General features: G+C 34.6%; 1 non-coding gene across 1 annotated transcript; it reads right to left on the bottom strand.

The window, feature by feature from the left end:
* Positions 1-6,929: 6,929 nt before the first annotated feature.
* Positions 6,930-7,003, bottom strand: TRNAT-GGU (transfer RNA threonine (anticodon GGU)). Its single transcript has one exon. It is a non-coding gene; the product is annotated as a tRNA-Thr (tRNA).
* Between the last annotated feature and the right edge of the window lie 3,834 nt (positions 7,004-10,837).

Genomic DNA, 10,837 nt, shown 5'->3' with positions numbered 1-10,837 from the left:
ATTGCTACCGTATTCTAAGCACTTGTTTCTTGGAGATGGAAGTACCAACGAATCTAAAACTTCTTTTAACAAATTCTGAAATTATCTTTAGTAATCTTCTCATGGTAGTACTGAAGGGATAAGAGCTCAATAAAAGAAGTTAAAATATTTTTATTGCATTGTTCTCAACTATATTTTCTCAAACTGCGCGGTATCTTTTAAAATCTTCCTGAGCATGCTCTGTTAGTTGTCCAATCGGCAACATAACAAGAGATATTATTTCAGCAGCGTGTGTAAAAAATATAAAAATCGTGAATGAAATGTGATACAGAACACCTAATCGTGCTATGACCTTATTCTCCAAATTTATCGATGTTAATTTTAAGACCGCTTGATACTCTTGCGTGCACACGGGTTCGTAGAGACTGAAAGTACACAAAGCCGATGATAGCTTGATAAAAATGTATTTTGAAAAGAGAAACACATCACAGTTTTGGAATTTTCAATAAGTACTTGTACAACTCTTCACAGTATGCCAGAGCAGAATCAGTAATTACACTTCAAACTACTAAGAACGTTAAACACACAATGTGAAGCGCATCTAAAAGGCGTAGCTAACCCGGAGCTATCACAGTACTCCAAACTCACGCTGAACTAACAACTGAGAGCTCTCTCTGGTTTCATATAGTTCTTACCCGACCGCCGAGAAATCTCTATAGTATTTTTCGAAATAACTGGAAGGCATATTAGGGCTGAATACAGTTACAGTTATATAGATTAATTACAGATATTCATTTACAATATCCTTTACAATTATACAAGGACCGGAACAAAACGTCTCGAAATGGTGGCTAAGTTTGGCGCGTTTTAGTGATTTCTCGCCAAATATAGAGACAAAAATTAGTTGCCCAAACCATCGCCAGCTTGGTGATATATCGCCAATTTAGCGGGATAGACATTTACTCATTAAATAGATTTGCCTCTGTACTCTTACTTTTCCGGCAAAACTCGACTTTTTAGATTTTCATATTATATTATTGGTAGGGGGGAAACAGTAATTTCACATATAATTGTACTAAAATTATCTACACATGGAGAAAATTTGAACAATACAAATATTAAAGCTATGCACAGATTTTTAATCATATTAACATCTACCTTCAGTACGAGAGGGGAAGAAGTCTTGCCATATTTCCGTCATTTGAAATGCTAAAACTATACTTACTTCTAAGCACAGTTATAGATCTGATCACGTTTAATCAAGACTTTTCTCTAAATGTTTTTGAATGTTTTTCTTGTTCGCTTAACTAATTCTTTGTAATTTCCTTGCTACTTTTTGCTTGGGGTTGCTACTTTTTCATTTTGAGCTTACTTACAAAGTGCTAACAGGTATTCGAAAAAATCTATACATTCTGTCAATAAAATTATATTCTTTTATTTTTAAGCTTCAAATGCAGCATCATTATATAGATGTAGTTAGTCTTACGATCAGTCACTAAAAAAATTAATACACGATTTGATAGAAATTGATCTGCTGTAATACGACATCATTATTTTCTTTTCTATTTGTTTCTTGTACAAAAAGATTTTATTATTCTTTAATGAAATCTATTTTATATTCGTATTAAATTATTTTAGAATTACCGCTATTTCAATTGCAAATTAAATGGAGTTCAATAGATGTTATAAACATTGATTAATCAATGTCTTCAAATCCATAGTGTACTTACTGATAAGAATTACGTCCTGAAGAGACATTGAATCCCTGTTTCCTAATTAAAGATTACTTTTCCAATTCTTGTTGGCTAAGAAAAGTTATCAAAACTTTTCTGCACAATAATAAAACTTTCAATAGTATGATAAAAAAACTTTAAACTACTTCTTTCTGTGATAACAATTTATTATTTTCATGCATCCGAAAATGCCCTATCTGTCCAGGAAACTAAACTAAAACAATTTGTTTTTCTTTCTTCTGATTATTTATGAAGAACGTTTCATAAACTGCAAATTTTAGACACTATAATTCTAATATTTTTCACCTTTTATTACTGATTATGTACGCATTAAAACATGCATACCTGTAATTGACCTATCCATAAGAAACTGTCGAATTATTCAAAATAAAAAATTATAAATCAGATCTAATATCATCCTGCGTAAGTTTTAAGTTGAACAAGCAACAATCGTATGAATATCCATTTTTATTTAAGGTGGGAAGAGACCGAACATAGAATGATCCAAAACATTGTTTTCATACATTAAACAATACGATTAAATCGCGGCTGTCCAGAAGACGATGAGTTGTTTGTTACAAAAGATTCAAAACTGAACTCGGTAACTTCATGCTCAGAATATAATTTCTAGTTTTTTTTTTTTTTTTTTTTTTTCCCCCCATTGCTTTTAGCATGGAAGGACTATTAGTTTCGAAACCCAATTTTGCGTTGTTTCATTTTTCATTCGAGTCTGTTGCCATTTGGGAAAATGTAAGATATTATTCTTTCGTATTTAATCCGCCTGTTATTAATTAGCAAACTAAACTATTTAAAAGCAATAGGTGCAGTTCTTAAGAATATTTTTTTACATTTTAATCTGATTGATTTAAATAAAAATCTGATGTGGACATCACATGACTTGCTTGTACGTCCTATAAAATTTCTACACATTTTTGCTGACTTTCATTTTAAACTTCTTTCCTCGAATTTCATTAGAGATATACACTCACTACCAATAAGTACTTGGACACATGTTATAGAAAAGAAAAACTAACTTTATTCAAAATCAATAGTTGGTAGAGCCTCCACGAGAGGTAATTACAGCGTGGACCCTCCGGGGCATACTTTCCACAAGTCTTTGTATCACAGCTAGTGGTATTTTCTTCCACTCGGCTTGGAGAAAACAAAGAAGTTCCTTCACCGATTTTGCACGGGTAGTGCACCCCTGAATTCTGCGACGCAACTCGTCCCAGAGGTCCTCGATAGGGTTCAGGTCTGGACTCTGGACAGGCCAGTCCATTCGATGAACTTCATTGGCACCATACCAAGCCTTGGTTAACGTCGAAACATGACAACTGGCATTGTCGCCCTGAAAGTAACAGGGGCCCAACCCGTAAAACTGCCACAACGTAGGAAGCACATTGTCATCCAAAATAATGCAGTAGGCATCGGAGTTGAGCTTACCATGAATGGGGACCAAGGGTCCCAGCCCATACCAGGAGAAACACCTCCAGATCATAATTCCACCTCCGCCGAACTTGACTGTTGGCACAATGCATTCTGGCAGGAGACGTTCTCCAGGTAGACGCCAGACCCTGCCATCCGAAAGGTAAAGGGTGAACCTTGATTCGTCACTCCAAAGAACCCGTTTCCACTGATCTACGATCCAATTTCGATGTGCTTTGCACCACATTAACCGAGCAGCGCGGTTGGACTTTGTGATCAAAGGCTTATGGGTAGCAGCACGACCATGAAAAACCAAGCAAATGTGCTTCCTTACGGATGGTATTCATTGAAATAATACTCCCGGATGCCTGTTGAAACTCCTCGCTGATGAGGGCCATCGGTTGGGTGCGGTTCTTCCGAATTTCTCTGGACAGCACTCGTCTGTCTCTATCTCCCAGTTTCGTTGGTCTGCCGACTCGGGGCACATTCCGACAATCACCGCTCACCTTCCACTTCTTAATCACATAGGCCACTGTCGATTTTGGGTACTTCAGATCGCTAGATATGTCCTTTAAGGATCGGCCACATTTGTGATACCCGATAATTATACCTTTCTCGAAATCAGAGAGCTCCGAACTGCGAGGCATCTTGCATGCGACTAAAGCCGATGCTGTTTCCTACACGCTATATACCGGCGGAGTCCGTGACGTACCTTAGGACCGCAGATATCGTCATTTGCATAGGTGTCCAAATACTTATTGGTAGTCAGTCTATTTCTCATTGAATTAATTCAGTTCTCACTTTGCGGCAAGACAAAAATATATAAGAACTCAAAACAGCTTCATTAAAAATTGCAAAATGCGAAAAAACCTAATACAGTTAAAAACAGTTTAAATTTTTTTAACTAAAATTAGAGTTTCTACGTAAAAACAAGCAATGGGGCTTGTATGGGCGCCAGTTTTGGGGTTTTTGTAATTCAGGAAGTGAGTCACTGCTAAACACTGGAAGCCTTGATTACCAAGGCAATCATAGGCTTTTTAGTAGTCTGAGATAATAGTGGTTTCAAGTAGAATTTTTCAAGAAATTGCCAAATTCCTCTTTCAATACCATCAAACCCCCACTTTTCATTTTTCATTCATTTTTCTACTCATATTATACTTGCTCCCATCAGTATTTTGCCAAACTTGCTGTCATCAATTTCCACCATCCACTCCAATACCGCCAATCATTTCATTCTTTTTTACAAATACATCCATATACACTTCTCTACAAAACTTTCTCCAATCAACTACAGTCTTATTAGAAAACACGTTCATCTCATTTACTAGCAGATTCATTCCAGCTTCATGTACCCACAAATAAGTAAAAATTAAAATATCAATTGTGTTCATCTTGCTTCTTTCAAACCATGTATCCTTGCTTACTGACCTGTTTTAATGCTGAGAATTTGCACTTTTCTTACAACAGATACACTCATAGCTATCCGATCGATTCTTACGCTGCACTAGACACATAGCTTTCATACATACTGGACATCATACCAAGAACTAATTAAACCTTCTTTCATACAGCAGTCAATAATAGCTTTGTTACCCTTCCGCTCTAAACCATGAAAATAGAGTATTTATACATACTTCTTTACTTTTGGACATACTTTTCCAAACGTAATTCTTTGTGGGAGTGACGGAACAACGATTAATTAGAGCCAGCCATCTAACGAAACCCAACGGTCAATTAACAGCAATTAAAATTCAAATACTTCAAAATACGGTCAAAATTCATAATACATGATTTGTAAAATGTGTTATACGTACTACCCTAAGAAGTACTCCTTCTATAAACATTTTATTTTCTTGACGCGGAGCACAGATTGGGAACGCTGCTGTAAGTCTTTGTTTGGTTGTACACAAATCATTTGAAGCTAACTAATTCAAAGATAAAAAGTAAATAATTATTATTTAAAAAAGAAATATATGTGTTTACTCAATAGACGAAGCAAATCAAGTAAGCGTAATACTCATTATTTATGCCAGCACTGGGTTGAAATGTTTCTAGACGTATCGCAAATGCGTGTCTACAATGGACGGTTTTATGTCTCCGTAAATAAGAAAGATATAAAGATGAGATATTATTTATATCTACAGTTACGTTCGCATCAACAATAACTACATTACTTGGAGTTACAAACAAAGAGATTTCCCGTGATTTACGTATGCTTTTATTCTTTTGACACAACACTGCTTCCTTTAAAATGACGTAGTAATATATGTGCGAATATCTAAGAAGTCGCACATGCTTTAGAACGGGGAACTGTTACAGCACTTATAGCAACTATTTTTATTTCTAAAAAGTGAAACTGAATTCAAGTCTTATTTACCGATATTGAATTAATTTTGAATTGTTTCCAAACATTTTGAGTTTAAAAAAAAACACTATTAAATAGTAATATTATGGAAATCTCTAATGAACTTTCTACTTACCAAAATCTTAGATTACCTTATTTCTGAAGGAAAATTTATTATTATTAAATATCCTCACACGACATAGTTTAATGAAGCAAGAATACTTTCCTAACATATATAATTATTGCAGATTATCATTTAAGTAACTAATGTTATACAATTAATGTAAGAAACTCTAGCTAATCTTTTCTTAGCTCTTCATGAAACACTAAATTACAAAATAAGAGCAATAATGTTCCTTGTTCTTCATTCCATATTGAGATAAATTTCATTTTCCAGTCTTTTCTTGAAATAAAGTAAAAAAGAGATGCTTCTTCATGAAAATTCATTTTTGCTAACCTTAAAAATTTTAATTTGACTTTTAAAAGCACAAAAATATATCTACTCCATCTTAAAAACAAAACTACAAGTAAAAATTTTATTCAAATCTTTAGAACATTCTTTTGAAGATGCCATTACCGACTTGCGATTTTTATTTACTTACTTTTTTAATCATCTGTAAAAGTCATTACCGTACACCAGCATTGATCATATATTTAATGAATAATTATTATACAGTCAAGTCTCAGTTAACCGTGTGGAAGATAAGGCAGGACTTCCATGAGAAGAATATAAAGCTTCTTTATTAAGAAACGATGACTTTTACTACAGAAGATATGAGTTTTAATCTTTTTAAGATTTTTGAAATTCTCGAATTCGAATGTTTCGTCCATAATAATAAATACAGTAGAATCCCGCAAACTCAACTCCCGATATATCGACATTCCGTATAACTCGACAACATTTTAGGAATTTTTTATAATATCTCTAGGGCAATCAGAGCAAATATTACACGCAGTACATCTAATTATTATTTATCCTTGTCTTTCCTATTTTGTTCAAAGATTTGAGTGTTCTTTTCTGTAATTTTTGGCGTTTTCGCATTGTGCCATTAATTTTTGGAAATGATTAACAAACTTCAAGATATGCTGTAATACTTGGCAATGCTGCTTGCTTCTTTCGAGAATACGAAGAAAGTCAGGTAGCGGTTTGGCGCTGGCTCACATTCTCTTCTATTGTTGCGAAACGTTAGGAGACATGTCTGAAGTTTTATGATTGCATCTTACTGCAAACTAAACTCACACCAGTTCATTGCGGGTATAATTTCTCAGTTCCCATCCGGGACTATAAGTGTTACATATGTTTAGGAACTTTTGATATTCTGTGAAGTGAAAATGCAGTTTGAAAAGAAAAGAAAACAAACTAACGTGACAATGGAAATGAAACCATGGATTTAGGTTGTAGAGACATTAGGATTTTTTCGAAAGCCGGAAAGATGAAAAATAGCAAACGCCTTCGCCGGGAATCGAACCACGGACCTCTGGAATACCGGTCCAGCGTGCAGAACCACTACACCACGAAGGCACGCTAGGGAAGTGGGAGAAATACCTTTTAAGGTGTTGAGGTGGAGCAGTTTGGGTGGAAAAAGAAGAGACCCGAAATCGAGTCTTTGTGTGTGAAAAGAACATTTACGGGTAGTTTAGGAGGAAAGAAAAAGTATGAAATGTGGGGAATACGAAAAAGTGAGCGAGGAGCTTTATTTTTGGTTCAGGCAGCAAAGGAAAGAGGAAACACCCATTTCAGAACCAATTTTTCAAGAGAAAGCCCTAAAGTTTTATGATGACTTTCAAGAAGGAGAGCCTGGATTCATTGTTAGTTCTGGCTCGTTCGACAGATGGAAAAAGCGGTACGACCACCCACAGATCAATGGGCAAGAGCATATTCTTTTTAATTCACATATTATTGGTCTCTAGGACCATAATATACGATTTCTAGAGTTTTTAGTTAAAAAATTATAAAAATAATATAGCGCGTATGAAATGGTTAAATATTTGCCAGTTTTAAAAAGCCCACCCCTTATTCGGTAAAACTCGACTTTTCGGAAACTCGACAGTCTCTCATCCACATTATGTCGAGTTTGCGAGACTCTACTGTATCAGGTTTTAACGAAAGTTTCCAGCCACCGCAAATATCGTCTGCGCAAACAGTTCACGTTGGCGTGTTTAATCCTATTTTGTCAAATGAGATTTGGCATTTGAAAGAAAGAGACTTGCTTTAGAACACTGTAGTGTGAAATCTGTAAAAAAATATCGTTGTCATTAAGTAAAAGGTGTTTGAAATGGAACTATCATGCTACCAGATTAGAACCATCAGTTACTTCCAGTTCTGTTATAAAAAGTCAGCTAAAATGTCAGAATGTCAGCAAATCATGTGTATGGTACTAATGTTGTATCATATGACACTGTGAAGGTTTGGTATCAAAGTTCAAAAACAAGGATTAGGACATTCAAGAAGCAGAGCGCTCTGGCCGGCCTACTGATTGTTGATGAGGCCCACCTGCGAGAACTTGTGGAAGAAGATCAGTATGCAAACACACGAGAGCTTGATAAGGAGTTAGACTTTAGTGCTATGTCCATTATTCGAACTCTGCATCACATAAACTTGACGTACAAGTTCAGTTGCTGGGTGCCGCATGAGTTAACACAAGCAGATAAGGACAGACATATTCGGGCCTGCGGCTCTAATATCAACGCAAGGACAAAATTCTAAACCGATCGTCATTTCAACAACTTCTTCAACTTACTTCAACAACACAGGCCGAAAACGGGATTAGTCTGCGCTCGATGAGCCAGTCGGTAGGGTCGCAAACTGCAGTTTGACTAACAAAAAGATCTTCTTTGTATCTGGTGGGATTGCCTTGGTATTATCCACAAAGAGTATCTGGAAAAACATAAAACAATCGATAGAAAGGTGTACAGGGAGATGACGTGTTGATGCTGCTATCAAGGAAAAACTTCGAACTGAGTTCCGGCGCAAAAAGGGGATGTTCCATCAAGATAATGCAAGATCACATGTGTCTGCAATCAGTGGCTGGGCACTGTACGGACTCGAATGGGATCTTTTTCCACACCCACCATATAGCCCCGACATCGTTCCTTCGGACTTCTACATTTTTTCACACCTACAGCTACATCGTGCTGCTGCTATCTTTCTCTTTGCACATGAGTGAGGTTGATCATTTTTTGGACTCGCGGCCACCAAGTTTCTAGGCCGAAGGCTTTGGAAAATTACCAAAACGTTGGGAGAAAATCATACATTTGGGTGGGGATTACTACAGGTACTAAGGGTACTGCTATTTTTTATTACACTATCTATTTTTTTAAACTTTATTGGAACTTTTTTTTTTTTTTTTTTTTTTTTTTTTTTTTTTTTTTTTGCTGGAAAACTTTTGTTACAACCAGATAAATACGCTAGCATAAAGATGACAATGAAGATGGTAACTTACAAGCAGTTGGGAGCAATCGTATGATAATGTAAATATTATAATTAATAAAATGTAATTTCCTTTATTAGTCACTTGCGAGGCTAGCCGCCTAAAAATATTTTTTACTGAAAAGAAAAATATATATAGTGGCTCCAAAAGTGTTCGTACACTTTAAGAATTGGTAGCAAAAGCGCTGTAGTCCGGAACTGAATCCGAATATAAAGCCCCAATTTTTTTCATATTATATCCATGCGATTTTGAATAAAACTTCACTTTTTTTTTAATACTGACTTATTTTCTTTTTCTAAAACTGAAAAATATAAGGAGGCATACATAAAGCACGCCACAAAATGATCGTATCCCGAAACAGTTTCGTAAAATTTCACAAATAAAATTATCATCTGCTACATTTTTTTTTTATTTTTGCCTTTTGATGACATTTAAAATTTCGCTTGTCTTTATTCTTTGCTTGCTTACTTCGTTATATTTTATTTAATATTTAAAAATGCATCGTAGTCGTAAGGAAACAACAAATATCATATAAAAACTGATCATTTTTCATCATCAGGGTGGAAAATCAATCCGGGATATCGCTAAATTAGTGAATTTATCCCATTCTACTCTGTAGTATGTGAATAAAATGCTTTAAAGAAGAACATCGTATCGAAAATAAAGTAAGAAAAGATCGTCTGGCAAGTTAACGTGATCAGAGATTTATAGTTATAAAATTTGTGAAACATCCACGTTTGAGTGCTGTAAACATTTCTACAGAATTTACTGAAGAATATTCTACTTCAATTTCACCTGAAACTGTTCGACGAATATACTGTTGTATGTACGAATGTATCAGATCTGTACATAGGCGCTCGGCTCGCGGAAAATTTTTTGTAACTGCAAGAAATAGAAAGCTTATTCTATGGTAAATAAGCCCGAAGCGTATTGCAACCATGTCTTATTTGCAGATGCAAGCAAATATAACGTTTTGGGTTTCGATAGGCATATAATTGTATGGAGAATAAAAAATGAGGAACTTATCCCAAGACGAAAGAATGGAGGAACATTGATGCAGATATTTGAAAAAAAATAAATAAATAAAAGCTTAACTGTATGCTCAAAGATTTGAAAGCTGTCATAAATGCTGCAAGATATCCTACAAAATAATAAATAACAGGAGAACTACAATATTTACCAATATGTTCGGATTTCTTTAAAATGTACAAAGACTTTCCTGGTGTAACTTTTCTGTTACTATTTTATTATTGATTTTCCAAAGAAAAACTTTTGCTAAGTTAATTAAATAACTAATGTATTTTTGCTAAAAGAAGTTTATAGATATTACTAAGAAATTCTCATTCTCAAATATTAATTTCGTAAACTCGTAAGTGTGGGAACTCTATTGGGAGCCACTGTATAATGATTTTAATTATTCCAGCTAATGTAATTTTTACAGGTCCAGCTAGTCATTAATAGCAGATTAAATGAATCTGTATTTAATGCACTTAAATTGCTTAGTTTTTTAATTAATAACAAAATAAATTTGAAAGAAAAATTAAATACAATCTTAAGCATTACTAAAAGACAACTTATTACTGCGCGGAAGATAAAAATACTTATGGAAGATATAAATAATTCAGAGCGGCAATAAATTTCTTTCCCTCACTGAGTTACTTAATTAAATTTAAAAGATAAACATATTCCTTTCTTCCGAGTGGCAAAACATTTGTTTAATATGGCTGACTTTTCTGCTTAAATTTGAAATCTTACGCTTTTCGTAATGGCAACACAAAGCTTTTATATCGCTGACTTTTTAATGCAATTTCCTTAAATTCCCACAAAATACAAAATAAATTTTAAAAAATTCGAAATTTAAAATTCAGGCTTCGAAGGGCACATGTTCGGGTGGAGGACTACGAGTGTTCAAAATCTGGTGACTC

This window comes from Stegodyphus dumicola, chromosome 8, assembly GCF_044657685.1.
Source record: "Stegodyphus dumicola isolate Sdum_Otavi_A_Nest chromosome 8, ASM4465768v1".
Lineage (NCBI taxonomy): Eukaryota > Metazoa > Arthropoda > Arachnida > Araneae > Eresidae > Stegodyphus > Stegodyphus dumicola.
This window is presented reverse-complemented; position numbering and strand designations above follow the sequence as displayed.